We start from the raw sequence: 6288 nt of genomic DNA on the forward strand, positions 1-6288 counted from the left end.
GGTTTGGACCAAGGATCTTTCTTTGTGTTGTTAGCAAGGGTTTTCTCTGGATACTAAGGTTTCCTCACTCAATCTAAAAAAGTTAGTCTGCCTCCAGGGCGAGGCCTCCACTGCAAATGAGTGATCTCAAAGGGATTGGCCTGGTTTAATAGAGGTTAATAATAAATGTTTTCCACTTGTTAATGAGCGTTTTCACTGTACAATAAGAAAGCACATCTGTAAGCTCCCCAGTGGTTCCCAACCCAGGTCGTTGAGGAACACTATCCTGCATGTTTTAGGTGTTTCCCTGCTCTTCAGCAGGTCCTCAGAACCTTTGGAAGCTTGTTAAACACACATTGCAACAAATCAGGTGTGTCAAAGCAGGGGAACATTTAAAACATGTGGGATAGTATTCCCTGAGGACCAGGGTTAAGAAACACTGCTCCAAACTATCCGGATATATAGCCAGAAATTGAAGGCACAAATTTCAAGCACCCCCTAGTGGCCGGCTGTAGTACAGTTATTATGCTCTGTCTCCATGTTGAGTTTAGATAGAGCCTGAATTCAAAAGGGACTTGGATCCGACGTGTGATCGTTGTAAACAATCTCCTGCCACACTCCTGCACACATTCTGGTCCTGTCCAAAGCTACTTGGAAACTGGCAAGGCATCTTTGATACCTTTTCAGGACTATTTGGACGAACGGTTCGTCCATCACCACTCATNTGTACCACCTAGAATTGTGTTAATTTACTGTATTCATCAGTGTATAATGCATACAATTTAACCACAAAAATCATCTGTAAAGTTGAAGAGTTGTATTATATATGGCAGTAAATTCTGACAGATTTTTTTTTCTGTATTACCACAATAAATTTCAATATTTTGTTATATATACTGTAACTGAAATATTGTGTTGTTGGGGATAAATCATCACAACGCTGTACAGTGGCAGATCTAGGATGTCTCTGAGTAAGGGGCCACATTATTCATAAAGGGGCAAGTATTTGTTTAACATCCTTGCACACAAATCCCCAGTTTTGGTAAGTCTTATACATTTAGCCAGTCACACATGTTCAGCCAATAATGTAATGTAATTAAAAAAAAGCTTCCACAGTGAATCATCCTTTACAATTTTACATAATATTTTATTGTTTATAGACAAAATACTCTCAAATACATGTGAGATAATTCAGCCATCATCAGTTGAAAGACCTTTTCTGAAGAAGACTCCTGTAAGCTTGATTCATTCTGGACTTTACTATTTGGCTCATTATCGCCTCTAGTGTTTGGACATGAAACTGCATGAACCGTCATCGTTGCAAAAATACCTTTACCTAAATCTGTGATAATCTGTCAAGTTACAAATGTACAAGGAAGTATTTTTTGGCTAGCATTACATGAACTGATTAACCTGGCAGGATATTATTTAACTGTGTAAATTGTGTGATGAAAACAACGCTTACTGTAAGTTTGTCAAATAAAAAGAAAAGCAGCAACAAGTTAACAGAATGAGCTGAAACACATTTATTTGATGCTTTTCTTCTATCTTGACTTAAATGAGATATTTGGAGCGAATATTTCAAGTTAAAAAGTATAGTATTTAGCAGGTTTTTTTTTTCTTGGGAGGGTGTAGATGTGAGACTTTAAGTGTATAGCTCCACATTGTGGAATTTGTTGTGTGTTTTTTGAACACTTGTGGTTAGATTTGAATCATTTTAGGACCTGGTTAAAAAACATTGTCTCTATCAAGTCTTGTTACATAAACCCCTCACAGTAAAACAGGGACGGGCTGACTGTAGCTTGCTCATCACTGTTCGGTTCTGTCAACAAACTTCCATTTTACCAATTATTAAGTTTTTTTTCCTCTTACTTCACTGAGCTCATAAATACTCTCCTGATGAGGGTTAACAAAACATGACATCATCAGGCAAAACTCCCATCTTCTGCAAATAATGAAACCTGTATTTGTTAAAATCATCTTTCTGTTTTGCTTGGGCTGCACAAGGTATTCAAATGTTTTACTAACATCTTCCTCTTGGGTAACTTTCCTCAATCTGGACTTGACTTTTTCCCTTGAAGCCCCCATTAGCGAGATGAATGATTAGACTTGAGTTTTGCAGAGCACCATTCAAGAAAAGCCTTTTTTTTCCCAGCACATTTGCCAGCTTGCAGCCTTCAGTTGGGTCACAGAGGTGAAGCCCAATGCGTCTCCTATAAGCTCTTAAAGACAGCCCTCTGAAGGAAGAGAGCTCCAGGCCCAAACCAAGAATCCAACTAGAAGGTCAAACATCTCGTTAATTAGGATCATCAAATCATAGACACCTCAGGGAATGCGGTGTTGAATTTATTAGCCAGCTTTCTGCTCAGGCTCGATCACCTACAGGCTGAAACAGAAGACGGTGGTTTTCTTGAGTCAGCCCGAACAGGAACTTTGTACCGCCAGCTGTTTATTTTCKCATTTTCTCATTCAGCACAGTAACTAGATAGGCCCAGATGGCTGCTGCTGCTGCTGCTGGCTGGACTGACAGTCGTGTATTTCAGGCTGTTTATATTTGGTGGGGTCTCTGAGGATACTTTCAGAGCTGTAATATCAATACCTGATGAGTTTACACATAGCACACATAACCAAAGACGTTCCTTTAAGTGATATTATTTTATTTTTCATAATTTATGTTCACATTTTCTTAGTTGGAAGATTACTTTAATGCAATTTCAAGTTTTAGAAAATGTTACACAGAAAACTACAAACACACATTGTTTGTGTCATCATTTTCTCATTTAAAATGGAATTTAGTACTTCATCTGGGTGGTCTGGTACATATTACTTCTTCATTCAGATTTTTGTTTAGTTTGAGGCCGATTACCCCTGGATGGAAGATAAATATGTTCCTCAGTTTGCAGAAATTGTAARTCTTTTCAACCAGAAGAACATGCCWTCTRYTTCCTTATATCCTGAAAGTTACTGAAGGCACGTGAAGGGGTCAAACAGTGGTAGATGGTGAGCAGAAACAGGACYCAAATGCAGAAATGTGGGAAGCACTAGGAACAAGCTACACTTTTAACCATTTATTAAAGCAAATACAAAACCAGAGTTGTAAAGTAACTAAGTACAAATACTTTGTTACTGTACTTAAATAAAAACTTTGGTTATCTGTATGTTAGTTGAGTAATTGTTTTTCAGCGTACTTTTTACTTTTACTCATTACATTTTTACACAGTTATCTCTGCTTTCTACTCACTACATTTTTTAAAAAGGTAAGAAGCAGAAATTCTTTACTCCTATTTTATTCCAAGTTGTTATTACTTAAAAAAATACTAGTCTGATAAATTGTGTCTCCTGGATAGAGTGAATTTAATTGTGGTTGGATGAGAAGTATAAATATATACCATTCTGACACACTATTAGCTTGTACACAACTCATCACAGCTGCACGCCGTTAGAAAAAAAATATTTTTGGAGAAGTCACCTCCCAATAAATGTCATTTTGGTAAATCACTTTTACTCAGTACTTTTACTTTTAATACTTAAGTAGATTTTGTGTCAGAAATTTACTTTTGATACTTAAATATAAAAATATCAGATACTTTAAGACTTTTACTCAAGTAATATTTTTAGAGAAGACTTTAACTTTTACCAAAGTATTTTTTTGATAAGATACTTGAACTTTTACTCAAGTATCACTTTGAGGTACTTTATACAACACTGCACAAAACAGGTAAACAACGAGGTGCATGTAGAAAATCATACCATAGCAGTTACGGTGGAACTAATACTTTTAGGTTTAAGCCAGTAATTCATGACATCCTTTAATGACCTAGGTTTTCATGACATGCTGTTTATCAGAATGATTAAAGTCAGAACAAGATCTGCTAACAACAATCATTCTTAGATATCACTTGTGTTTATCTTTGTGTTTTCCCTTGACCCAGCATTTCCTTGAATGAAAAATCTTGCTAAGATGACATAATAGTGTTTGTTAAACAATGTATATCAGGCCTCAGCTGTCTCAGGGAGGCAGAAGCACAGAGACAGGGCAGAGAGCAGGGCGGCAGTCTGATGTTGTTCTCTGTTCCTGTTGTTGCAATAAAACTCAGCTTACCATTCCACGGAGTACCTTCATTTTTTGGACCACGTATTTCTGTCTTTGTTAAATAAATATTTCCACAACACCAGTCATGTTATATTAGGTCAGAGGTTCTTATAATCCAAAGGTGGGCTCAGATAAAAAAAGTTTGGGAGCCACTTTATCAGGTGGTGTGGGTCATACGAAGAGAGTGGCAATGATATCATCCAGTGTGAAGGGGGAGTCTGACCAAGAACAGAGGGATTCAAGGGAGTATATTTTATTTTATTTATTTATTTATTTACTGTTATTTTACCAGGCAAATCCCATTGAGATCTCAGATCTCTTTTTCAAGGGCGGCCTGGACCTGAAGGCAACCTATTGTACATGTTTTTGTGTTGTGGGGGAAACCGGAGTACCCGGAGAAAACCCACGCAAGCACGAGGAGAACATGCAAACTCCGCACAGAAAGACCCCAGGTCCGAACCGGGGATCGAACCCAGGACCTTCTTGCTGTGAGGCGTCGGTGCTAACCACTGAGCCGTCGTGCCGCCAATATGTGCTGCGATAGAGATGATGGAACACAGGGGGTATGTAAGGGGCTTGTTTTGAATTTCCCTTGGATCCATCCATCCATCCATCCATCCATCCATCCATCCATCCATCCATCCATCCATCCATCCATCCATCCATCCGTAAGACAATTTAGTGTTCGTTAAACTGGAATCAAGATGAAACCACATAAATGTTGAATAGATTAAATGTGAGGAGAAGAGGACCATACAACCCAGATCTGGTTAATGAGCAAGCCTTTATTGCTTACGCTGAAGCAACCAGAGCAACGCTGCCTGAAACCGGAAGTTCTGGTCTACATACACAGGGATCTTCAGTGCCTGGTACGCCCCCTACAGGCCTACGGCTGAATCGCAGGCACTCTGAACAGCAATTCTCATCTAACATTTTTTATTAACGGTTTATTATGTGTTGTCAAGATGTTTCGGGCAGGTACCTAAAACTATTTTAATCAGGACATTACAATAGTCAAACCATAGATTATAAAAGTCAAGCCTCAAAAAAGAAACTAAGACAAATGGTGTGGTGCTTTAAATCAGTATTTAACTAATAAATTCTTTCACATCCATCCATCCATCCATCCATCCATCCATCCATCCATCCATCCATCCATCCATCCATCCATCCATCCATCCATCCATCCATCCATCCATCCATCCATCCATCCATCCATCCATCCATCCATCCATCCATCCATTTAGCCTTTTGTGCACATAAATTACAATATTAAGAATATATTCCAGAAGGACTCCATTCATTTAATTATTTTTCTGCTTAAATCTGTTCATGTAATGAGGAGTTGGTGTCACCAGCAGTGAACATGTGAGAGGCAAGGTTCACTCTGGACAGGTCACCAGTTCATAACAGGGTCACGTGGAGACACGCACAATTAAGGCCAACTCAGAGTAGCCGGTTCTTCTAACACGAATGTTTTTGGCTTGTGGGAGGACACCCACACATGCACAAGGAAAACATGCAAACTTTGCACAGAAAGGCCTCATCAGAATTTTCAATCTGCAACAGCTATCCCACCAGGCAGTCTTCAGGGGGAGGCATCCATGCTAAAATAAATAAATAAATAAATAAATATAAACAAACATATTTTCATTTTTGAGTTCCAAGTTTCAAATACTTTCAATTACCTCATTTTTAACATTTAAAGAAATGTCTGAAAAAAAAAAACAGTCAATGTTTCGATTTTTTAACGAGTCAGAGTGGATTGTGACTTTTCAAAACCGGCATTTCTAAAAGGTTGAAACCAGTTTGATAAATTTCAAATAAAAACTGATGGCGTAACAGAGGAAAAAAGTACTGAATCAACCTAAACGATGTTTTGAAATACAAGTCAGATGTTGGAAATGCAGCTAAAATAAGTCTAACAAGGTTGAGTCAGGATGGTTTCCTCTTTGTTGACACGTTTCGTCTTGTATCCAAACTACATCTTCTGTGAAGTTAGATTTTTCTACGTGGATCACTGAGCATGCAACWAGAAAGTAAAATAAGTACACCTAAAACGTTCAGTAATTATAATTTGGGTGGCCAGGAAATGGCGCAGGGAAACGAACACACCCATTTTCTTCAGCCACTTTTCTCTCTCCACACACACACCTACAGTCTGTCATCTGCCCATCCTGTCCGAGTCAAATCCGTGCCAAAACTTTAGGCCTCAC

The sequence above is a fragment of the Austrofundulus limnaeus genome, unplaced genomic scaffold (assembly GCF_001266775.1).
Source record: "Austrofundulus limnaeus strain Quisiro unplaced genomic scaffold, Austrofundulus_limnaeus-1.0 Scaffold34, whole genome shotgun sequence".
NCBI lineage: Eukaryota > Metazoa > Chordata > Actinopteri > Cyprinodontiformes > Rivulidae > Austrofundulus > Austrofundulus limnaeus.